This window comes from Narcine bancroftii, chromosome 8 (genome assembly GCF_036971445.1).
Source record: "Narcine bancroftii isolate sNarBan1 chromosome 8, sNarBan1.hap1, whole genome shotgun sequence".
Taxonomy (NCBI): domain Eukaryota; kingdom Metazoa; phylum Chordata; class Chondrichthyes; order Torpediniformes; family Narcinidae; genus Narcine; species Narcine bancroftii.
In genome coordinates, this window is record NC_091476.1 from 135,517,438 (window position 1) to 135,542,310 (window position 24,873).

Sequence of the window (24,873 nt, forward strand, 5' to 3'; positions counted from 1 at the left end):
AATGCATGACATCCATCATAAAAAAAGCAAAAATGTGTTGGGGAATTTATAGGAATACCTTCAATCACTCTGTAAAAAAATTATTGGCCTGCCATGATCAGAACATGGGATTATTAGAGTTATAGTGTATTCAATAATTTTATCTTGAATTTGGATGAGTAAATAATATTGGTTCCTTTCAATTTGGAGATGATTTTCTATGGAATATCTTGTCTCTCATTGGCTCGGAATCCTTCTGAGACATCACACTTAAACACCAAGTTAGATGTTCACAAACTATATTACAGCATTTCAGTAAACATGAGAAGATTTTTCTCAATTGCCAGCATATTTAATCACACAAAAAAGAATTGACAGCAATAATCATTTTTCTAACATTCTATGGTGCAGTAAAGTGAAGAGAACTAGATTCTCTCCAGGATAAAAAGAAATGAGTGCTGATTATTGTGATTGTTACTTGTGAAAATTCACTGGAGGTGAGATTTTCTGTTTATTGGCCAAGAATGGGTGAGAATCTATTGTCCAAGTAATCTCAGACTGAGACCATCAAAATAGAACTTTGATGTTTTAATGGACCACCTCTACATTGGCTCAGTTTAAGTACAGGTCAGGCATTTTGCCAGGCCATTTGTTGGCTGAATCGCAAGGATGGCATGGAAGGTGGTTGAAAGGAGGGGGCAACCAAGCTGAAGGGACAGTCAGAATCCTGACAGGCATCTGGTCACCACTCCCACACTGCTTAAACAGGCTTTAGGTTCCAAGCAAAGATCTGAGCAATGTTGAACAAACAATGAGAAACTGCAGGTTAGCTAAAAGGGTCCCTATCCTGAAATGTTAACTGTCCATTTCTTTCCATGAGGTTTGCCTGACTGATGGAATCCCTTCACTTTTTCATGTTTGCTGAAAATTCCAAAATCCATAGTACTTCTTTTTATGTCCCCAAGTATCTCAAGGTGCAGACATATTGGTTTTCATCAGAAACTAACCCAACAAAACCCTCAACTGAGATCCCTACACACAAATGTGTGGTGATACACCTACAATCACCACAGCAAACCCCACTCTGCTCCCTTTCCCTAAACTTGCCTCTTGCCACCAACATAAGCTTTATTCTTTCCATTTTTCATCTTGCTGGCCACTGTTCAGTAGGCTGGCTACATTTTGCTCGAACCTTGATGAAGGGCTCAAGCCTGAAACATTGGTTATGTATCTTTACCTTCGCTGTTCCATAGTTGTGAGCACATTGTCTAAACATCTCATAAATGCAAAACCAACACATACTCTTCAGCCTGCACTGGCTCCCATGGCAGCTCACACAAGACCCAGCCACTCCATGTGTAAAAAAAATTGTTTTCCTTCCACTGGGAAAAATAACAACACTTTGCATTATTTTCCCAATGAACTTCATTCTGTGTTCTTGCTTCCTCATGCTTTCAGCCATGTGGGACTGCTTTACTCGATTTGCTCTGTCTACGTTCTTCATGATATTAAGTACGGAATGCTCTTCATTTTGTGGCATGTCAATTGTTGCCCATCCTTACTTGTCTTTCAACTGAGTGACTTGCTGGACCTTTGCACAGGATGTTTAATAGTTCACTGTGTTGAGCACTCACCTACTAGGCCAGGCAAGAACAATAGATTTCCTTTTCTATAGAACATTCATGAGGTGAAACACAAAAGTCTGCAGATGCTGAGATTGTATGAAAAACTCACAGAAATGTTAGAGGAACTCAGCTGCAATGCCCACAGGAGGTAAAAATATAGTACCAACTGGTCAGACCTGAGCCCTTCTTCAAGGTATGTGAAAAGCAGGCAGGCATCTTAATTAAAGACTAGAGATTAAGGGGGACGAATGGGAGGGGGAGAAATCCAGACCAACAACCAAAAGATGTTATTTAGATATGATAACAGGAAAGGTGAGAATTGATTTTGACTCTGTGAAAGGAGACATAGGGAAAAGGGATGAGAAAGAAAGAAAGAAGACTAGAGGGAAGGAGACAGGGAAGAAAGAGGTTCTTAAAGGAAAGTGGAGAAGTTGACGTTAATGCCATCATTAACTGACTTCTCTGGTTTCCATTAAGAATTCCCTCTTTGTTTTCTCTCACTCACACACACACACACACACACACACACACACACACACACACACACACACACACACACACACACACACACACACACACACACACACACACACACACACACACACACACACACACACACACAGAATCAGGAACCATCCAGGGAGATAAATAGTCAACACTTCAGGTCAGGACCCTTTTACAAGACAGTTTTTAAGACCAGAAACAATGACTGTTCACCTCTCTCCAAAGATGCTGCCTGACCTGCTCCTCAGTGTTTGCTCAAGGTTCCAGCATATGCCATTTTCATGATTCACCTTAAATGGGCCTTGGAAACTATGACCAAGATTTTTATCTTTCTGTGTGTAAATTGGCTTTCATTTTATTTTGCCATTTCTCCTGTCCAACCCCTTGCAACATTTGTTATGCTTTGGGACCATGCACTGGAAGTTACTGATAATTATGATGAGATAATTTCTTTTTCCACTGAGGTTAGGTGAAATAAAAACCAGAGGACATGGGCTGAGGGTGAAAGGGATAAGATTTAGCTGGAATATGAGCGGGAAACCTCTTCATTCAGAGAGTTGTGGGAGTGTGGAACAAGCTGCCGGCTGAATTGTAAATGCAGGCTTGATTTTAACACTTAAGAAAAATTTGGACAGATACATGAATGAGAGGGGCATGGAGGGATATAGTCCAGAAGCAAATCAGTGGGACCAGACAGAATAAGAGATCAGTACAGATGAGAAGGGCTGAAGGTTCTATGGTTCTATATACATTATGAAATGTACAAATGCACCAAATTTCTTACTTGATGAGGCCGAACAGGTAATTTATAAAAAGAAACAGCTACAATAGTACCTTAATTAAATTACTGTTATGGTAAGTAAAAATCAATAAAAACTGGAGATGCTGGACATCTACGATACAACTGGTGAGAAGAGAAGCAGAATTAACATTCAAAGACTGGTTATGGGTCAAAGATGTTCATAAATTGCCTGCAGCTTTAAAGTGTAAACTGGTGACTTCAGGTGGACAAAGTGTTTTAATGGTGCCACTGAAGTGTTCTTGTTGGCTGTTTGCACTGTGAATCAAGTGCATTGGCACTGGGGCAATTCTGTTGCAATCATTCTTTATGGTACCCCTGTCATGCTCCCAGGACATCTACATAAGATTCAATGCAATGTAGAATACTGGCATATTGTGGTCCTTTCTGACGAGAAACATGAAATTCTGCAGATGTTGTGATTGTAGTCAAAACTTAACCGGTCACGCAACATCATACAAGATATAAGTTAAAGAGTAAAACACAAAAGCCTGCAGACATTGTGATTGATGTAAAAATATAATGCTGGAGAAACTCAGCAGGTCAAACAATGTACTTTATATAGCAAAGATGAAGATACATAACCATCGTTTCTTTATCTTTACCTTCTATGAACTCTGTGTCCCTGACTGAGTTCTTCCAGCATTTGTGTGTTTTGAGATCGACTCTGAACTGAGGTGGGGATGATGAATGTAAATTTCTAGCCCAAACTTTTCTTTTATATGGCATCTTTCTGAGTAACTAGATTTCTTTGGAGAGCTAAAGTATAGTTAAGAGTGTTCATATCATGACAGATAAAGATGCATAAAAGCTGTTTGGTAACATAAAATGAAGAGGTGAAAAATCACTAGGTTTAAAATGCGTTGTGCATGTGCTGGTCTAATTCTGGCTCCTGAATGCTGTCAACAGTACAAACGTAAATACATGTGTTTCGTGTTGACCTGGGAATATTGATTGATGTTGGTGGAGAAGAGTAAAGCTTGGACCAGTCGATATTTACACTAAATGTTTTCTGGAGAGATTTTGGATCTTGCAGCTCTTCCTTGATTTCCCTTCACTTCGGGAAGCAGGAGTCAATGAACATGAGCTTGCACAATGGAGGAGTTCCTTATTCCAGTTCAGCTTACAAATTGTGGTCTCCACAGGAAGCTCTCCAGCAAAGTAAATCAGCTTGCAAGCAGGATGTGTGTCCAGAACTCAAAGAACCCAAGTTTCATCAAAGTGAAGTCCATCTGAAATAAATCAATCACATATAAAGCAACAGCTCCTGAACATTTCTCGGAGATGTGACCTCGATATTGACAGGGAGCTAGGTTGTTAAGATGGGACATCTTAAGATGGGAACCTTGAACATCTTAATGGAAGGCTCTTACTTGAATAGCCCTTTGAACCCCCCCACCAATGTCTACCAAAATCAAAATCACAAGGAGGGTGGGCAGAAAAATTAGGAGAAAAATTATTTAATCCTTCAATTTGTTGAAATAAAATTCAGATGTATTTTCCAGATATTTTATTCACCCAATAATCCTCTATCAATCTGATAAATTAGCTAATTCTGGTTTAATGTGATACCAATCTCAGAGTTATGGAGTTTTACAGCATGGAAACAGGCCTTTCATCCCAACCATGTTGACCAAGTTGCCTACCTGAGCTAGTCCCATTTTCCTGCCTTTGGCTCATGTCCCTCTAAACCAGGGGTGGGCAACCTTTTTTTTAACATTCACATTACACCTTAAGTAGTCCCTATGCCATGGTGTGTTAACGGAAAAAAAAAGTTTGAATACCACAGTTTTAATCGTACCTAATTGACTCGTTATGTGCACAGTTTCGTAACTCCAAAGGAAATGGGCCAATGACAATTTTTCTCAAGCAAAATATTTCAGTAATAATTAGGTCTAGAACAGTGGTTCTCAACCTTCCCTCCCCTCTCACATACCACCTTTAGCAAACCCTTACCAATCACAGAGCACTTATGGTATAGGGAATACAAGGTGGAATGTGTTTTTTAAAACAAAGGTTGCCTATTCTGGCTCTAAACCTTTCTTGTCCATTCTTTTGTTTAAATGACTTTTAAATATTGCATCATTCCCACCTCCACCACTTCCTCTGACATGTTCTACATCCCCATCACCCAAAGTGCGAAAAACATTGCCCCCCCCCCCCAAAGGGAGTTACGTGACAGTCTCTCTCACTGCTCCCCCTCTTCAATCACTGCCGTACTTTTGCAGACTTGCTTCCTCAGCCATAGGCCCTTCCTGGCTACGTGTCTCCACTACCATCTGGTACCACATGGTTTCCAGCTCTAGTACCGGGGCTCCCAGATTGGCCTCCACAAGGATCTCCGGTACCTATGCTGCATTAGCATCGGCTCTCTTCACTTCTCTCTGGGCTCTCTCCAGCGGTATGTCATTAACATGACTTCTCTGGTTTCCATTAGTGTCTTGCTTTTTACTCTTTCATCTTTAAACTGTGCCAATTGGCGAAAACTAAGCCTGGGATGTAGTTTTGAATTACCTTTTGGTGTCACCCTAGAATTGCAGGGTGAGTGCCCAGTTCTCTGGGCAGGTACGACAAAAGCGTCTGGGCAGGAGGCTGCCGTCTCAGTCAGCAAGGACCAATGACAGGCCTTATTGGTGGTAAGGATGAAGGAGCAATGGGGAAAGAGGAAACATGGTCCTTTCAGGATTCTCTAGTGGGCTCCAGGAGGACCGCACAATTTGTCAAACTATGGACAAGCCAGCTCTAGAAGAAAGTTTGTGGCCCTTGGATACTCCACTCAAAAGTCAGCCATTCATTTTCTCCTACTGAGTTCCCCCAGCAGATTGTTTGCTCCTCCAGCTTCTAGCATCTGAGAAAATTCCATATTATTGTCCATCCAAGTAAGCTTACAATTGGCATAATACCAGTGAAAGTATGGGCAGTGGAATCTTTGGGAACGGTAAGAGGAAGTAGAGGCAGAATTGAGTGCTGCTACAAGTGCTTGCCTGGGTTAGTTGGTTCCTGCTTTTTCTTTCCTCATGCCTGATTTCTGCTGCAGCGCCAGGCTGAGATCAGAGTCTGCACATTTATCAGCTCTGTCGACTGCTGAATGGGGTTGTCACCGTCAGCTGAAGAAACAGTTTAATGGAGATGTCAAAGGTTCAGAAATAAAACAAACATCTCTATGTCAGTTGACATTTTCCCTATTAAACCTGCAGTCACATAAAATTTACATAAAATGCTCAGCATCTGTGCACTGTTTGTCAGGGAAATATTTCACCGCTAAACTGAGATGTGCAGGTGTGTGACACGTGTGCACTCTGAATATCTCACCAAATATTGAAAGGTTGTCTTGAGAAAGCAGTCTAAAGTTGAAATAATGAATGCAGTTTTCAACATCACTGATTTAAAAAGTAGTTAAAAGCTATAATTTCTGCCTAAAATTAATACTCTCCTCCTGCTGAGATCCCATTTGCCATGCAAACTAAATTCTGCATGACAGCTGCCTCATCCATACTTGCTTCAGATGATGATACCAGCACATAAATATTTTTTAAAATAGATTTGGTGGATAAAGAAATGGGATTTCTTCTACAATACTGGAAAAGTCTCTTTATTATAATGGATGTGATCTACACAATTTGCATAAACCAATATTTACAGGAAAATAAATTTTCAGTCATTCTTTTTAAAAATTCTGTTTTGAGTAAAATTCTTTGAGTGAAACAAAATGCAGGTCTCAAAACGAATGTTGCCAGAACATTTCTCATTAGTTAAAACTAATAATGTGCCCCAAGGGAGAAATATCCGCCCGGATGTGATCACTGAGCTAGCATTTGATCTGGATTCAGGCAAACATTATCGGCTGTGTCATATTGAAAAAACACTGTTGTTTGAATAAATTTCTGACAAGTAGGATGAAGGATAGACTGGAGATGTATGGTTACATTAGACCATGACCCAACTATCAACACATTAGCAAGATTCTGCTCTTCAGTATATGACACATTGCGTAGATAATAGATTTTAGATTTATTGTCAGAGTACATAGGTAACATTACATATAACCCTGAGATTCTTTTTTTTCCCCCTGTGAGCAAGGCAGAGTGACCACTTATTGGAAATGCAAAAAAAAACCAACTGTACTCAACTTATACATGTAAATGAGTAAAGAAATATAAACAAACTGACTGTGCCATACAGAGAGAGAGAAAAAAAAATCAAAGAACTGCACAAATAAGAGTCCTTAAATGAGTTCCTGATTGAGTTTGTTGTTGAGGAGTCTGATAGTGAGGGGTAGCAGCTGTTCCTGAACCTGGTGGTGTGAGTCTTGTGGTACCTGGACCTCTTTCTTGATGGTAGCAGTGAGAACAGAATGTGGGGTGGTGATGTGGATTATTGATGATTGCTGCTGCTCTCCGATGGCAGCATTCCATGCAGATGTTCTCAAAGGAGGGGAAGTTTTTGCCTGGAATGTTCTGAGCTGTGTCCACTATCTTCTAGCCAGCTTTAAACTCAGGATTATTGGTGTTCCCGTACCAGACCGTGATGCAGCAGAAATACTTGGCAGAATTAAATGGAGGAGACAAATGAGGAGTAAAAACATAGAAACTCAGCTGGTCTCACAAGGAGGTGTCCTTCTTCAAGATATGAGTAAAAAGCAGACAGGTGTCTGAATTAAAAGGCTGGTGAGAAGTAAAGAATGGGAGTCAATGTGATAGAAGATGTCCATCGAGGGTTTGTCTCCCATTGTAGAAGATGTCTGTTAAGAGTTTATATCCCTTATCGAAAATATCTTGTAGAATTCTTGTAGAAGGAAAGAATTGAAAGGGGAGGAGTATAAGGCAACAGACAAAGGGTGAGGAGATTCAGAGTGGCAGCAAAGAGAGTAGTCTCAGCAGTTCCAGGACATTTAAAAAAAAAGCTGACTTATTTCAGGGAGATTTATGAATATATTAGTTTGTAAATATTTGCCTGGAAAATATGTTTTTTTTAGTGTGCCAATATCTAATTGGGCCTTTGTCCAAAAATCATGCAATTTATCAAAGTGGAAGTCTGCAGCAATGTTAGAAAGACATGCAAAATTGAGAGCTCTGACCTGCTCGCATTGTCCCACATAACAGGCAGATAAGGATGCCAGGTATAGTAATGCACAGTGTGGATGCAACTGAGCAGAGAGAGAGCTCTCAGAGAGGCATACCTGGGTATCACTATCTTGGAGGAGCGTTCCAGGATTGAACGTACTCATGTCTTCATGAAGGAAACACACCAGTGTCTCTACTTCCTGAGGAGTTTGCGGACTTTGGTGTGACATCGAAAACCCTAGCAAACCTACAGATGTACAGTAGAAAATGTACTGAATGGCCTGGTATGGGAGCATTAACACACATTACACACATTACTCAGGATGACATCTCAACAATATTTCATTCAACTTTAATATAATGTCCTAACTTGTGTATACAATCTCCCGTCCAATGAGGTCAATCTATGCCTTTTGCAGCAGCCGGTTTAATTTTGTTGCTGCTTACAGGAAACAATGTACTTGTACTCTTGTTCCCTGTTCTGTACCAATCCCCAGGGCATTGCATTCACTGTATATGTTCTGCCCTCTTTTAATTTCCCAAAATGTGTCATCTACTTTTTGCCAGAGTTAAATTCCAAGTATATACGGGTTGACACTTAGAATTGATTCTTCCATGATGAATTTACAAAACCCAGAATTCACTCAGAGGGTGAATTCTCTACCACAGAAGGCAGTGGAAGCCAGGTCTATGTTTTATAAAAAATTACATACAACTCTTATTATCTGAAATGGTTGGGACCGGGCCTATTTCGGAGAACCAATCATTTTTTTCCAAACAGCCTAGTATCAATAGCAAATCACTTGTATCAATGTTTAAGCATTGGAAGGCTTTTTAAGCATTAAAATAATAGTTAATTCTCACCAAAAATTGCTGGCCACTACTGATCCCCGACTCACCCCCAACACCGCCACTGATTACCAAGACCTCCCAACCGCTGCCACTGATCTCCAACACTTCCCCACTGCTCCCGGTGATCCCTAGGGAGGCTTCCTGGGCTGGTGGAACACTCACTGGTGAGCCAGTGTGCTTGTGTCTCCCAGTGGGCTCATTCAGACAGGGGCTATTCTGGCTTTGCATCTGCTGCTTCGGCAGCTCATGGGGCTGCTTCCTGGCCACTCCAGGACCTCATGGGCCCAGTCAGGGTGGCAGCTCAATGTGGGATCAATGGTCATCTTGGTTACCCACAATTCCCCACACATCTGGAACCGCTCGGCCAATGCCAGGGAAATGCGAATGTCTGCCCTGCTCCTCCCCAGAAGGCCACTCTCCTTTATGATGCCGGGACAGGGGATTCTTCTGACCATTTATGGCTGGGAGACAGTGGCACACAGTTTGAGAGAAAAGTCAATAGGGGTAGGCAAAAAAAGAAATGGAAAGAGAGAAGGGAGGGAATTACCAGAAATGAAGACAATTGTTCTAATTTCATGTCTGGTTATTTTTTTTTCAACCTACGAGGTTAGTTCGGCTCTGAAAAAACTTTGGATAAATGAGGATTTCTGATTGTTTTTAGATATACTCATTTATCCAAAAATTTTTTGGAGGTGAACAGATGCCACTTCTGGGTCCAAAAAAAATTTGGATAAATGTGGATTTTGCATAATCTGATTTTGGATAACTGGAGTTGTACTACATGGATTTTGAGACAGAAAAGAGAGATGTGGAGAGAGTAAGAATATGGTATTGATAGTTATGAACTAATAACCCTTTTAATTTTTGTTTGGGACTAAAGGGACTTTGTTAACACTAACAAAAGGAACAGCAATGGAAAATTCACCAGACAATGGCAAATTCAAAATAATAGTTTTTATTAAACTATCAATAACATAACTTATCTTTAAATCTAACTCTATCTGAAACCCCACTATGTGCAAATTTAATGTGTGTGTGTGTGTGTGTGTGTGTGTGTGTGTGTGTGTGTGTGTGTGTGTGTGTGTTTGATTAAAATCCCACTCTGAAAAGTCAATTTTGAAAACTTCAGCATTATTTTAATCTTGCTTGAACATCTTAAATTATCAGTTCAGAAATAATTATGAAGTGCTTTAAACATCATATCTTCAGGCCTCTTTACTCACAATTATTTTGATGCCTAGAGATATGTTTTAAATAGATGTGATAATCTTTTGAGTCACCAATGTACCTCCTGTGAAAAGGAGAACAATTCCTGTCTTCCCAGAATCAAATCTTCTTTTAACTGAAAATTTTGGAATCTGTTTTCCCCATGAGCAATCTGCCCTCTTTTCAAAGAGACAGTGAATGTGGATATTTTCTTCCATGATGAATTTACAAAACCCAGACAAGGGTTAAACAAAGTGGCTATACAAAAATTTACCTAGTCCAATTCTGTCCTCTTTTCCAAAGAGAGAGCGAAGTGGTCTTTTGTATTTCAAAAGCCACTTATTCTGTGTTCCCTTTTCCCAGGAGTAACACACAACAGCACCTATTCTGGTTACTGTAATTCAACCCTATCTTTCACAAGGTTCCAAACCCTGTGTGTGTCACAGAGTTTTGACTTCTGTACTCTCCAAACTGAACTGATCCAAAAATGTCTGACTTCGATAATATATTTTTCCAAATCATCAGCAAGGTCAGTCCAAATTCTTGGAAACCACATGACTATCAACTTTATTTCAACCAAAACTCTATTCCTTTTTTCAAGACCACTCCATATCCATAACAACATCTGACCTCATCGCTGTATTGCTTAAGTGGTTTTGTTTAAAAACAGGTGGCCTCCTCCGCAATTCTTATTGAGTACTTAGATACTTAGTTTTTAATAAAGAAAACACTCCATTGTTCTTGAATAATTAAGAACCCTTTCAAATCCATTAACTCCGTCTTTTCAAGATGCTGTGACTCCAAGAATGAACTCTTCTCTGAGTACAATGGTTCTCTGTAAATATAACCATATAACAATTACGGTACGGAAACAGTCCATCTCAGCCCCTCTAGTCCATACCAATCTAAGTGATCTCCTCTAGTCCCACCTACCTGCACTTTGCCCATAACTCTACAATCCCCTCTCATCCTGTACCAGCCCACAACTAAGAATGCATATACAGTATTTTAATTCTATAATTTACTTTTCTAAGTCATTTTCATAAGAAATATAATTTAACCTGAACCTCAGTATTACTATTAACAATATAGAACAATGATTTTCACCCACAGATCATTTAAGTATTCCTTTACTTACCAAGGAATACTTTGAATTTTAAACTTATTTTAAATTTTATGTTTTGAAATGTTAAATTTAGGCATTCAGCGCGGTAACAGGACCTTCCAGCTGATGAGCCTGTACCACCCAAATACCCAAATTAACCTACAACCCCGATATGTTTTGAATGGTAAGAGGAAACCCGAGCACTCGGAAGAAGCCCATGCAAACATGAGGGAAACGTACAAACTCTTTATTCACATTGCTGATTTCGAACCTGGGTAGCTGGCACAGTAATAGTGTTGTGCTAACTGCAACGTTAACCATGCTGCCTATGTACTGTGAACATGTAGAACAATCCTTTACTTCCCATGGACCATCTAAAACAAACCTTTTTTTTAAACCATCTAACAAACCTACAGACTTGCGAATGGTCTTTGAACCACTGGTTGAAAAATACAGACTGTCAGTGTTGAATGATGGGGCCGGTTTGAAGGACTGCTCTGCCAGCTCCTGCTCCTATTTTTGATATTTCTAACCCTCCCACTGGCTTGTGTAAAGTCATCGCCACGGCAACCTTTGAATTTTTGCCTGCTGCTCTGCACTGACTATTGAGGGTTTTATTTTTCTGCACTATTGATGACATTTTGCAGTGATTTGGCAGGATTCTTTGTGATGGAGTCACAGGCATAAAGACCGTTCTTGCCCCAATAAGCTAGTTAAATGATCATCTCAAATGGGTGAGAATACACTGACTGTGGAGTGAAGCACCTGTGATAGCTACCACAGACGAGTCCATCAACCAGCAACAACATCTCTCAAACTTATTATTCACCTGAGGTATGGAGGAAGGCTTTTTTCTTGAACAAAGAGATGAGCCAGTAGCAATCCTAAACCCTTGAATCTGCTTGTAAACTGCAGAATGGAGAACTGTGCTGATAGTTTTGGGACGTGTGGAACAAATCCTTGCCCATACTTCGGAGGCAGCAGGCACTGCAACATTTCAAGAGCAGCATCCACACCATGGAGGATATCAAGTCAATGTTAGTGGAGTCCACAGAATCAGCACCCAAGCACAAAGAAAATGTATTTTTGTTTTACCTGAGGAAATAGCTTTTCAGCATCCAATTTGTCAAATCCTGTTGTCACCCAGAGCAACACCTCATATTCTATCTGGGCACCTTCCAACTAGAATATCCAACCACCTCAGCCAGATCATCCAATCACCTCAGCCGGACCATCCAATGTTGCACATCTGTTATCAAAACCTTCAGATGCTGGAAGCCTGAAATGAAAACAGAAAATGTTGGAAACACTCAGATGACCAGGCGGCATTTGTGGAAAGTGGAACAGCCAACGCTTCAGGTTTGAAATGTGAATTGCTGATTATGATTCAACTGATACTGCCTTACCTGATGAGAGTTTACATCAGTTTTTATTTTTAACGCACATTAAGGAATGTTATTTCATGAAATTTGCTAGTCCATTAATGTTCAAGTTCAAGATTATTTTTAACATGTATCAAAAATACAGCAAACAGGTTGTTTTTCAAGCAAAGGAACAAATGAGATTTTAGCATTATCTGCAATTGTGTTTGTCTAATGGATAGAAATACGAAGCTGCATATCGTTCCTCAAGTTTCAAGGCTCATTTTATTGTCTTGTAATAATTTATTAAAAATGTAACATGCATGATATACTTTAACTTTTGCTAGAAAGCAAAGCGACATAACAAAACACGTTTTTTTAGATATTTCTTGCCTGTGCTGGAAAGGATTCTGAGGATATGGAGCTGGTCTGAACTTCATTGGAAATCACCACTCTGAAACTTTAACTAAGTCACGGTAGGGTTTGTTCTCCTCATGGCCAACATTTCCATCAGCGTCTGAGATGGAAGAACGTTAACTGCAAGTTGCGTCAGGTGGGATGCTGGAGTTATCCGTTCTTTGCATTTGTTGAACAAACTTTGGGAACAAAGGCATCATATTTAAATTAGTGGACTAGCGCCAAGAATTCTGGGCCATGGATCCAGAGACATAAGTTTGAAAGTACCCCACTCCCCCCCTCCCCACCCCACCCCCACCAATGGCCTCTGGAGAATTTAAATAGGCAGCGCAATTAGTGCAATGCTATTAAAGTACCAGTGACCCTGGTTCAAACCTGACCAGGGGTTTGTATGTTCTCCGCATATCTGTGTGGATTTTGTCCAGGCACTCTGGTTTCCTCCTACCCCTCAAAATGTAGCGAAATTGTAGGTCAGTGGAGCTATTTGGATGGCACTAGGTTCGTGGGCTGGGTCTGCCTGTTGCCAAGTCAAGATAGTTTTATTGTCATTTGATTGTACAAGTACAACTGATGAAACAGCATTCTCCAGTCCTCAGTGCAAAACATGCAGACGAACCAGACATAACACACATGCAAACAACACATATGCAGGACAAGTATTCCATTTTAATAAATAAACAAGTATTGTTTTGTACAAATGATGGTAAGTGTGAGCAGTTCCTTTGATTGTTCAACATTCTCACTGCACGTGGAAAGAAGCTGTTCCTCAGCCTGGTGGTGCTGGCTCAGATACTCCTGTTTCTCTTCTCCGAAGGGAGCAACTGAAGGATGCTGTGTGCAGGGTGGAAGGGGCCCCCCAAGGATTTTGAATCCTCTCTTCCAACAACAGTAGATCATATTGATAGGGGAAGGGAGGCTCCTGTGATCCTCTCTGCCACTCTTATAGTCCTGTCGATTGACCACCGATCCATTTATCTGTACCAACCGAAGTAACCTGTGAAACAGCCATCCAGGATGCTCTTGATTGAGCTGCTATAGAAGGTTGACATAATGGTGGACAGTAGCTTTGCTGGCTTCATTCTACTCAGGAAGTGCAGTTGCTGTTGTGCCTTCCTGACAAATGAGGAGATATTGAGTGTCCACGATAGGTCACTAGTTAAGTGAACTCCAAAGAACTTGGTGCTCTGCACTCTCTCTACCTCAGAGTTGTTAATGTGTAAGGGAGGGTGGTCATTCCTGGTTCTCCTGAAATCCACAATCATCTCCTATGTATTTTCTATGTTGAGAGTCAGGTTGTTACTCTCACTCCATGTCACGAGGTTTTCCACCTCTTCCCTGTAGTGCGACTCTTCGTTGTTACTGCAGAAGTCGACTACTGCTGTGTCATCTGCAAACTTGATGACCCTGTTGGAGCTGGATCTGGCGATGCAATTGTGGGTCAGTAGCGTGAACAGAGGTGGGCTGAATACACAGCCCTGAGGTGCGCCACTGCTCAGCGTGACGGTGCTCGATATTCTGCTCCTGACCCAGACAGGCTGTGGTCTTTCAGTTAAGAAGTCCAGGATCCAGTTGCAGAGAAGGGTGTTGAGTTCCAGTGAAAACAGCTTATCCACTGGCCTCTGGGGAATGATCGTATTAAACACCAAGCTGAAATCAATGAAGGTGTCATTCTACAGGTGGGTCAGGATGGAGTGATACCATGCTGAATGTCTAAATTTTTTTAAAAATTGTGTATTTCAAAAAAAAAGTTCCATCCTCTAAAAACCCATCTGGTTCATTGATGTCTTTCTTTTTAAAATATTTTTATTGATTTTTAATACTGAACTTATACAGATAATATAATTCAATAAAATGATATGAATAATTATACAAAATTAATAAAACATTCAGTATAACAAAAGCATACCTATTACTGTCTTTAGGGGAGGACCTGGTCAGGCCTGTATACAATCCCAGACCTACCGATGCAGACTCTTAATTACCTCAGATCAGGGGCAATTAAGGATAGCTAATAAGTCTAATGCTTGTAATCGGTTAACAAATAAATGTAGAGAATGGATTTGTGCATATTTATGTCTTGCTCACAAAAACTGGCCCGACCCAAGGATTTCTCGTCCCTCTCCCTTCAATGTGGATGTTAAGGAATTTAGATAGATGATCCAGGCGTTCTGCTGTAGTATGGTAGCCCAACAACAAAGATAGCATGAAGGGGAAACCAAAAGAACATAAACCAATCCTCATTGAGGTGTTAGCTCTGGAGAGGGTAAGGAACTTCAAATTCCTGGGTGTCAACATCTCTGAAGATTTATCCTGGGGCCATCATATCGATGCCATCGTGAAGAAGGCTTGCCAATGGCAAACTTGAGTTTGAGACTCTTGCATGTTTTTGCAGGTATACCGTGGAGAGCATTCTGACTGGTTGCAACACTTACTGCTATGGAGGCACCAATACACAGGACAGGAAAAGGCTCCAGAGGGCTGTTAACTTAGCCCTCTGATCATGGGGATCAGTCTTCTCTCCAGGAAGGGCATCTACAAGATGAGGTGTCTCGAAAAAGCAGCCTCTATCTTCCAGTACCCTTACCATCCCATTGCTACCATCAGTGAAGGAGGAACAGGAGTCCAAAGATGAACACCCAATATTACAAAAACAGCTTCTTCCCCTCAGAACAGACAATGAAACTATGGACCCTAACCTCATTTTTTCTATTTTTTGTACCAATGATTTCTTTTTTATATATATCTTGTATTTATGTAATTATAGTGAATAGCAACTTTGCACCTGTAATGCATAATACTGCTGTGGCAAAACAACAAATTTTGTGATACATGTTCATGACAATAAGTCTGATTCTGATTCTCTGAGCAGGTGGATGGAAATAATGCTGGAAGAATCAGTGATAACGATGTTACCGGGAATTGAGCAACAAATGTGCAATTACATTAATTGGCATTGATTTTCCTGAAATATTTACATAATTGCAGAATTTTATGAAATATTTGCAATTTGATAAATTGTTCTTTGCTTCACCAGGGAATAGGTAGTGATATCCAGATATTATTTTGTGTCAGAAATCATGAGGAAGAAAAGAAAATGGATGATACAAAATCAGAACTAATTAAATATGTGAATGTTGCAAGCCTGACCAACCCCAGCATATTTTGTTACTTTCTTTCTTTGGCTTGGCTTCGCGGACGAAGATTTATGGAGGGGGTAAAAAGTCCACGTCAGCTGCAGGCTCGTTTGTGGCTGACAAGTCCGATGCGGGACAGGCAGACACGATTGCAGCGGTTGCAAGGGAAAATTGGTTGGTTGGGGTTGGGTGTTGGGTTTTTCCTCCTTTGCCTTTTGTTCGTGAGGTGGGCTCTGCGGTCTTCTTCAAAGGAGGTTGCTGCCCGCCAAACTGTGAGGCGCCAAGATGCACGGTTTGAGGCGTTATCAGCCCACTGGCGGTGGTCAATGTGGCAGGCACCAAGAGATTTCTTTAGGCAGTCCTTGTACCTTTTCCTTGGTGCACCTCTGTCACGGTGGCCAGTGGAGAGCTCGCCATATAACACGATCTTGGGAAGGCGATGGTCCTCCATTCTGGAGACGTGACCCATCCAGCGCAGCTGGATCTTCAGCAGCGTGGACTCGATGCTGTCGACCTCTGCCATCTCGAGTACTTCGACGTTAGGGGTGTAAGCGCTCCAATGGATGTTGAGGATGGAGCGGAGACAACGCTTACTTTACAGTAGGATAAAATTGCTTCCAGCTTTTAAAAAGTCAAGTCTGGAGCTCTGTTGAACAGTGATTGAAATTAACTTAACCAAAATACCAAGGGACACAAGGAGTGACATGAGCAGAAAAAGAATTGAAACAAAATCCTCAGGGAAATATTTAACACAGGAATAGTAAATGCAAAAAGATATAAAAAGAAGAAATTAAAAAAAATGTTCTGCAGCAACCAGTATTTGATAACATTTCTTCCAACTAAAACTGCTATTGGAATCAATTTGTCAGTGCAATATTTTCCCTACAAATACAAATTAAGTTGACAGCATGTGACAATGCAATGAATGATGTCTAATAAATGCTTGGGGTAATTCTTTTGTATGTATTATAGCAAGAATATTTTGTTTAGTGAAGATTGGAGCACAGAAAAAAAGTCATGGAAAATGAACACTTGGCATGTTGTGCCTTTTACATTGGACTCACTGACATGGAGAGATTCAAATGGGCAATCTTCTCTGCACCCTCTCCAACACAATTCAATCCTTCCTGTAGTGTGGCAATCAGAACTGCACACAATACTCCAAGAGTGGGCTAACCAGCATTTTTGAAGTTCAAGCTTATTATCATCCAATTCTACATGTACAATCCACAGTGCAAAAACATGCCAACACACAACTATACATAACACATACAGAAGAATGATACATAATCAGTACATGCAAACATATATAAAAATAAATCAATATTGTCAAATAAATAGTAGAGTCTTGGAGGGTTAGTATGAGCAGTTCATCTAATTGTTCAGCAGTCTCATTACCCAAGGGATGAAACTGTTCCTCAGCCTGATGGTGCTGGCTCTGACACACCTGTTTCTCTTTCCCGAAGGGCGTAGCTGAAAGACACTGCGTGCAGGGTGGTAGGAGTCCTCAACAATTTTGCGTGCTCTCTTCCAACCACAGTTGATCACATTGATGGGGGAGAAAGATATGCCAGTGATCCTCTCTGCTTTTGTAATGGTCCTGTGGAATGACATCCGATCCACTTCTCGACAGCAACTGTACCACACTGTGATTCAGCCAGGCAGGATGCTCTTGATAGAGCTCCTGTAGAAAGTTGGCAGGATGGTGACTGGCAGCCTTGCCCACTTCAGTCTTCTCAGGAAATGCAGTCGCTATTGTATCTTCCTGACAAGTGAGGATATGTGGTGTCTCCAGGATAAGTCACTTGTTAAGTGGTCTCCGAGGAAGTTGGTGCTCTTTACACTACCAAGTTATTACTGTGTAGTGGAGTGTGTCATACCTGGGCCTCCTTCAGTCCATGATCATCTCCTTTGTCCTGTCCATGTGGGCACTCCAGTTGTTACTCTCGTACCGTCATCAAGATTTTCCACGTGCGACTCGTTGCTACTGTTGTTGATGCCAACTTCTGTTGTGTCATTTGAAAATCAATGACTGTTGGAGCTCCATCTGCTGTTGCACTCATGGGTCAGTAGCATGAACAGGAATAGGCTGAGCCCACAGCTCTGAGGTGCCCCAATGCTTAGCAAGATATTGCAACATAACAGCTGAAATCTTGTATTCTATTTTCTGATCATGAAGGCAGGCATGCCCATATGCTTTCTTCACCATCCTATCTACTTGTGTTGCTGCTCTCGGGGAACAATGGGCTTTTGAACTCCAAGGTACACCTATTTATTAACAATCTTTAGTACTTTACCTTTTATTATTTGTTTCAAGGGAGTGTGGGAACAGGGTTCCCAGTGAGTTGAAAGGGAGTGTGAGAAACTGGTGAGCAGATGCTGAATCATCAGGATTTCCTGATGCTCACTGGAGGAATGTCCTCAGTGGCCTATCCATATGCCAAGATACTATGTAATGACAACCCACTTGCTGCTACTCATGAGACATGCTTCCGAAGCACTCTCCTTGTGAGATAAAGATAGACTTGCATTTTCTTGCCACATTTGTGGGATTGATGATCAATGCCCTTGGCAGCACCTCCATCTTCACAAAGTAAAATCATCACAAGGTTTATATTTAATGAACCGTCACTGTCATGGGAGTGGCAGGATCTCACACAAGCCAAAAGAGATTAATGAGACCTTCAAGGAATTTTATGAGGGTTTATATAAATCAGAATTGATGGTTGTGGGGGGTGGGTCTGATAAACCCAGCAAGTTCCTGTTCAAATTTGAGTTACCAAATTTAGACCCAGAAGAAATGAAAGAGCTAGATCTTCCCTTCATGTAAGAAGGGATAGGTTTGCTCCGGAGTTTTATAAGGAATTTAAGGATTTGTTGATGCCTCTCTTTATGGAGGTGGCAAACCAGGCAATGGAGACCCATACCCTCCTGGAATCTTTTTTGACAATCCTTAAAAAAGACAAAGATCTGCTAATGCCATCTTCTTAGAGACCCATTTCACTGCTAAACATTACAAGGTACTTGCCAAAGCCCTGGCAAATAGATTGGCGAAACCTACCAAAACAAATAAGTAAAGACCAAACAGGCTTTGTGCAAAAAAAAGACAGGCAGCGGATAATACTGGCAGGCTATTAAGTGTAATGTATATGGCACAAACCAGAAATAAGAGGAGTTTAGCTCTGGCCCTGGATGCAGAAAAGGCATTTGACAGATTGGAGTGGGATTTTCTATTCAAAGTGCTGTAAAATTTGGATTGATATTGTAATCAATATTGATGTTGTCAACATTAACGTCGATAAGATTGATAACCATTTGAGTTTAAGTTTGGAAGATAGTAAACAAAATATTTTTAAAAAAGAACTGTCATTGTCACTACTGGAAATACATAATTTAGAGTGAGTGAATATGTAGGCAGCAAGAGACACAATGGAATGGGCTGTCAGCAATTGAGAACTGAAATACAAGCCTTTGCTGGTTGGCTCTGAAAGGAAGTTTGGAGAACTTGAAGGAAGAGAATGTGAGATGTCAGAAATTGGTCAAAGGAGCCCAAATTCCACACATAATAGAGCAATGCTTGATAGAGGTTTTGGTGCTATTCTACACCCTGATTATTTTATTGTTCAGCGTGAAATGTCATCCTTTTGCAACTGATAATGTTGTTTACGTGATTAACCTCCCAGTTCTGGTTAGTAGTTGTGTTGGTGGCTCTTATTTGTTCAAAGGGATAAGTCTGAAGCACTTGGAAGTTGAAAAAGGAGTGTCCAGGGAAGTGTTGACTATTGGAACCTCTCAGGCCATCCAGAGAATCAGGAAGAATCCTTTACCACAGTAGGTAAAGAAACAGCTCACAATTTATTATTGGCATTTGTCAATGACAAAGAGTTTATGCCATATAGATTGTACAATGTACATATGCACCAACATTCTAACTTGCTGCAGCCAAACAGGTATTGGATGTAATAACTTCAATAGTAAACATTGAATTTAAAAAGATAATAAATACAGATGATTGATCATTAATAAATGATATGTTTTTTTAAGTTTACATCATAGCTGACAAAAGCAGGATATGAATGCTGACAGAGATAGAATGTGGTTTGGAAAGCCCACAAAGACACTGGATATATGTGGTGAGGATCTCAATGAAAGGATTGTCTCAATGAATTTAGGTCCTTTTTATGCTGACCTCCATCATTAGGAAATGCTTCAAGTATCTGGTGATGGAACATATCAAAGCACACCTCCCAGAGACGCTGGACCCATTTTAATTTGCTGATAGAAGAAACCATCCCATAGATGATGTTTTACCCTTGTCCCTTCACTCCGTCCTGACCCACATTGAGAGCAACACCTCATATGCCAAGCTGCTGTCCTTGGATTTCAGCTCAACATTTAAAACAAAAATTCCCCAGAGGCTGGTAGAGAACCTGCCCATAGCTGGATTTCCTAATGGAAAGACCACAGTCTATCCAAGTTGGCAGCAGAATATTGACCACCAATATGCTGATCTGGCCATTATGCATACCTGTGGGCTGTGTGCTCAGCCCACTCTTGTTCCCACTACTGACCCACGACTGCAATGCCAGATCCAGCTCCAACAGTGACACAGAGGAGTTGGCCTCATCAGCAACAACGATAAGTCACTCTGCAGAGAAGAGGTGGAATATCTCGTGAAATGGTGTGAGATTAACAAGCTGAGTCCCAACGTGGACAAGATGAAGGAGATGATCGTGGACCAGAAATGACCACCTTCCACTACACATCAACAACTCTGTAGTAGAGAGAGAAAAGAGCACCACGTTCCTTGGAGTTCATTTAACTGATGACCTATCGTGAACACTCAGCATCTTCTCACTGGTCAGGAAGGTGCAATAGTAACTACACTTCCTGAGAAGACTGAAGCAGGCAAGGCTATTGGCCACCATTTACATCAGCCTTCTATGGGAGCTCTATTGAGAGTGTTCTGGCCAGGTGCATCACAGTGTGGTATGTTTATGGAGAGAAATGGATTAGAGGTCAATCCAGAGGACCATAAGAGTGGCAGAGAGGATCACTGAAGTCTCCCTCCCCTCCGTTGACATGATCTAGAAAGATCATTGAAGACCTCTTTCATCCCTGCACACAACATCTTTCAGCTATTCCCATCAGGAAAGAGATACAGGAGTATCAGAGCAAGCTCCACCAGGCTGAGGAACAGCTTCTTCCCACAGGCAGTGAGAAAGCTGAACGATCAAAGGAATTACTTGCCCTAACCATCCAAGACTCCAATATTCATGAATATTTATTTATTTGTATAGATGAATTAATTGTCCTGCATATTTATTGTTTGTCTGCATGCATGTCATGTCTGATAGAATGTCTGCATGTTTTGCACAGAGGACCTGAAAATGCTGTTCTGTTGGGTTGTACTTATACAATTCAGATGAGAATAAACTTGATTTTGTGATGGTGTATGCAGTGAATAATGAAACCCTTGTTTTCATGAGATTCAGAGACTTCCAAGGTACCCCACTGCAATTCACAATGTTCGTTGATCACTACTCATTCTGGGATCAATGGAGAAGACTCAGGGTTAGCCGATGAGCTCACTGAACACAAGGTTATTGATCCAAGCAATGATTCTGAATCAGAAAACTCACACAATGGTGCAAAGTATAACAGAAGCCTGAAGTGAGCAGCTTCAACAGTTGGAGTGAGGTTTGGAGTCAGTCTTGTGTGGAGGACTGAACCAGACTCAAGACCATTATGGAGTGAAGGCCATATGGCGATCATTATCCCATCTCTCCCGTATACCTAATGTACCAGTGAGTGAAAGTTCAGGAAGAGAAATATTCTTTGGACTCCTTTTGATTTCTGACAGCTAGAGGACAAGTTATTAATTATCTTTCTATATTTTACATGAAACAATATTTTTTGCATAACTAGTAATTGTGGTGATTAAGCAACATTACTCAGATGTTTTCACATAAGGCAGACCAGTGTTGCTGCTTTGATCTTCATTGAAGATGTGATAGGAAACTAAACAAGCAACTAATTCAATTGACTGTGTTAAGAACCTGACCTAGAGTGGCCAACATGTGTTAAAATGAATCTATCTTCATGAAAAATATTCTGAGGAGTCCATTTCTACTAAGTGAGGATGCTATACCTTTGAGATAAAGAATTGGTGATTCAACAATATTCATTGTGACAGACATCAGTAAATCAAAGGATGGTGCCTCGTGCTATGGCAGCTGCTCAATTGAAGATTCATGGGGATATGGGGGCTTCATAGACCTTACCCCAACAAGATGCATCTTCATGTTGAAGATTACCTCCTTCTTCAAAAGGCCTGGCTTCTCCTCTACTTCCATCAGCTCAGCCACTTCTCCTCTATTTCCCATTCATCTCCCCTGGGCCCCTCTGCCCATAGGTGCATCAAGGACAAGATTCCCCTTGTCACCTACCACCCCAGCAGCCTCTGCATTCAACATATTATCCTCCACAATTTCCACCATCTACTATGTGATCCCAGAACCAGACAGATCTTCCCCTCTCTGCTTTCTAGGGGCGTCTGTTCTCTCTGAGACACTCACCCCCTTCCCACTAATTGCCCCCTTGGTACCTGCCCCATGACCACAGGAAATGCTACAATTGTGCCACATCTCCTCCCTTGCCACCATTCGAGGTCTCAAACAATCCTTCCAAGTGAAGCAATACTTTGTTTGTGAGGGTGCAGAGGTGATTTACTGATTTTGGAGCTCCTGTTGTGGCCTCCTCTACAACAGAGAGACTGAACTTAGTCTGGGAGATTGCTTCATTAAACATCTTCACTCTGTCCACAGCAATAGCAAAGACCTCCCAGTGGCTAACCATTTATAAGCCACATCCCATTCCCACACAGAGATGCCTGCCCTAGGCCTCATGTACTGCCAAGCCAAGCCCGCCTGCAAATTGCAGCATCAACACCTAATATTCTGCCTAGGCACTCTCCAACCAGGTGGTATTAACATCGACTTCTCTGGTTTCTGTTAGGTCTCTCCCTCACTCTCTAATTTCTGTCTCCTTTCCTCCAGCTCCCCATCCCCTTCCTTCTCCATTCAGAGAGCTACCCTCTTCTGAGTCAGCTTTTTCTCTTCTGCCCTCCCACCCATATCTTCCTATGACCTCTTACCTGTTGGCCTGTGCTTCTTCCTCTGTACCCTCTTCCCTCCTCTCCTCCCCCCACATTTCTATTCAATCACCTGTCTGCTTTTTTCTGTACTTTGATGAAGGGCTCAGGCCCAAAACATTGGTTATATCCCTTTGCCTACATGAGAAAAATGATAAACCGTGTGGCGGCGCACTTTCTCATAGTGATCTGGCCTCGCATGTAATGCCATGTGCTGTCAGGGTTTTCTCCCTGCCTCAAGCCTCCTGCCCAGCGTGTACCTGGGGCAGCGATTATGATATCACAATGCACGAGGTGAGTGAGCTCATGTTGCCCTTAAAAGGGCACGCGCTGAATTTGAATAAAAACAGTCATTAACGACTTTCAATGTGGTGGCTAAGTCTTTCTTGGCTGTGCCCAGCACAACATTGGTGATCCTGTTGAGCCCAGACGCCTCTCTGGTCTCAAGAACATGGATCCAGCAGAGATAAATGCCGTTGCCATCAAACTGCCCCTCTTCTGGACCCATCGCCCGCATACAGAGGCGCAGTTTCAACTGAAGAACATTTCAGCAGACACCACGAGGTTCTAACATGTCGTGAGCGTGCTGGACGAAGAAATAGCAGCCAGGGTGGACGATCTAATACACAACCCATCGGCCAAGGTTAAATATCCTTCCCTCAAGAACCTGCTCCTTGGCACTTTTGCAGTCTCCCCTCATCAGCGTGCCTCCAGGCTCCTGCACCTTGACGGGCTTGGGGACCGCACACTATCGGCCCTAATGGACGCGATCCTGGCACTGGTGGAGGATCAGTAACCTCATTTCATATTCCATCAGATCTTCCTCGAGCAGATTCCCGGGGACCTCCAACTACTCATAGTGGATGAGGACTTCACGGATCCACGCTGAGTCGCAGCCCGAGTGGATACCCTCTGGCACACCAAGAGGGAGAATGAAGCAGCCCTCAGTCAGATTGCGTGACCAAGAGTCAGCTGGCTACAACATCCCCAAAGCACAAGCCGGAGGAGCACCATTCCACCTGGTGATTTTACCATCAGCGTTGGGGAACATAAGCTCATAAGTGCCGACAACCGTGTGACTACCAGGGAAACAACCCGGCCAGCCACCGTTGATGGCTGCGACGGCTGGCCATGTGGACAGCCTCCTTCACATTACTGACAAGTCCACTGGTCAACATTTCCTGGTGGACACAGGAGTTGAGCTGAGCGTCCTGCCCCCCACCGCCATCAAGACACACACCCGATCTCATGGTCCCACCCTGTGGGCAGCCAACTGTTCCACTATCAAGACCTTTGGTACCCTAGGGTGCAGATCCTGATCAGGAAAGAAAAATTCCGTTGGAAATTCGTGTTAGCCTCAGTGGTACTGCATTGTTAGGGGCTGACTTCCTGAGGGCACATGGGCTGTTGGTTGACTTGAAGGGCAAGAGGCTGGTCAACACTCGCACCTTCCATTCGGTGTGCCTGGACGCCACGAATGCCTGCAGGCCACTTCCAAGGATAAGTATTCGAATATACTTCATGAGTTCCCCGCCATCCTTCAACCACGATTCAGCACCACCTTAACCCAGTATGGGGTATACCACCATATCTCCACGCAGGGCCCCCCACTGCATGTCAAGCCCAGACGACTTCCACCCGAGAAGCTGCAGCTGACAAAGGAGGGGTTTTCCCC

The 24,873-nt window shown here is 42.0% G+C and overlaps 1 long non-coding RNA gene across 5 annotated transcripts; it reads right to left on the minus strand.

Annotated features, from left to right (window-relative positions):
- Nucleotides 1-248: 248 nt before the first annotated feature.
- Nucleotides 249-23,438, minus strand: LOC138741208 (uncharacterized). 5 transcript variants are annotated; one of them, XR_011343395.1, is made up of 7 exons: nucleotides 23,272-23,438; nucleotides 12,888-13,090; nucleotides 12,229-12,412; nucleotides 11,963-12,120; nucleotides 8,087-8,217; nucleotides 5,892-6,014; nucleotides 249-4,139 (listed from the first exon to the last, which is right to left on the minus strand). It is a non-coding gene; the product is annotated as an uncharacterized lncRNA (long non-coding RNA). The 5 variants fall into 5 exon arrangements; XR_011343391.1 differs by having other exon boundaries at nucleotides 22,330-23,438; XR_011343393.1 differs by lacking the exon at nucleotides 11,963-12,120 and having other exon boundaries at nucleotides 22,330-23,438.
- Between the last annotated feature and the right edge of the window lie 1,435 nt (nucleotides 23,439-24,873).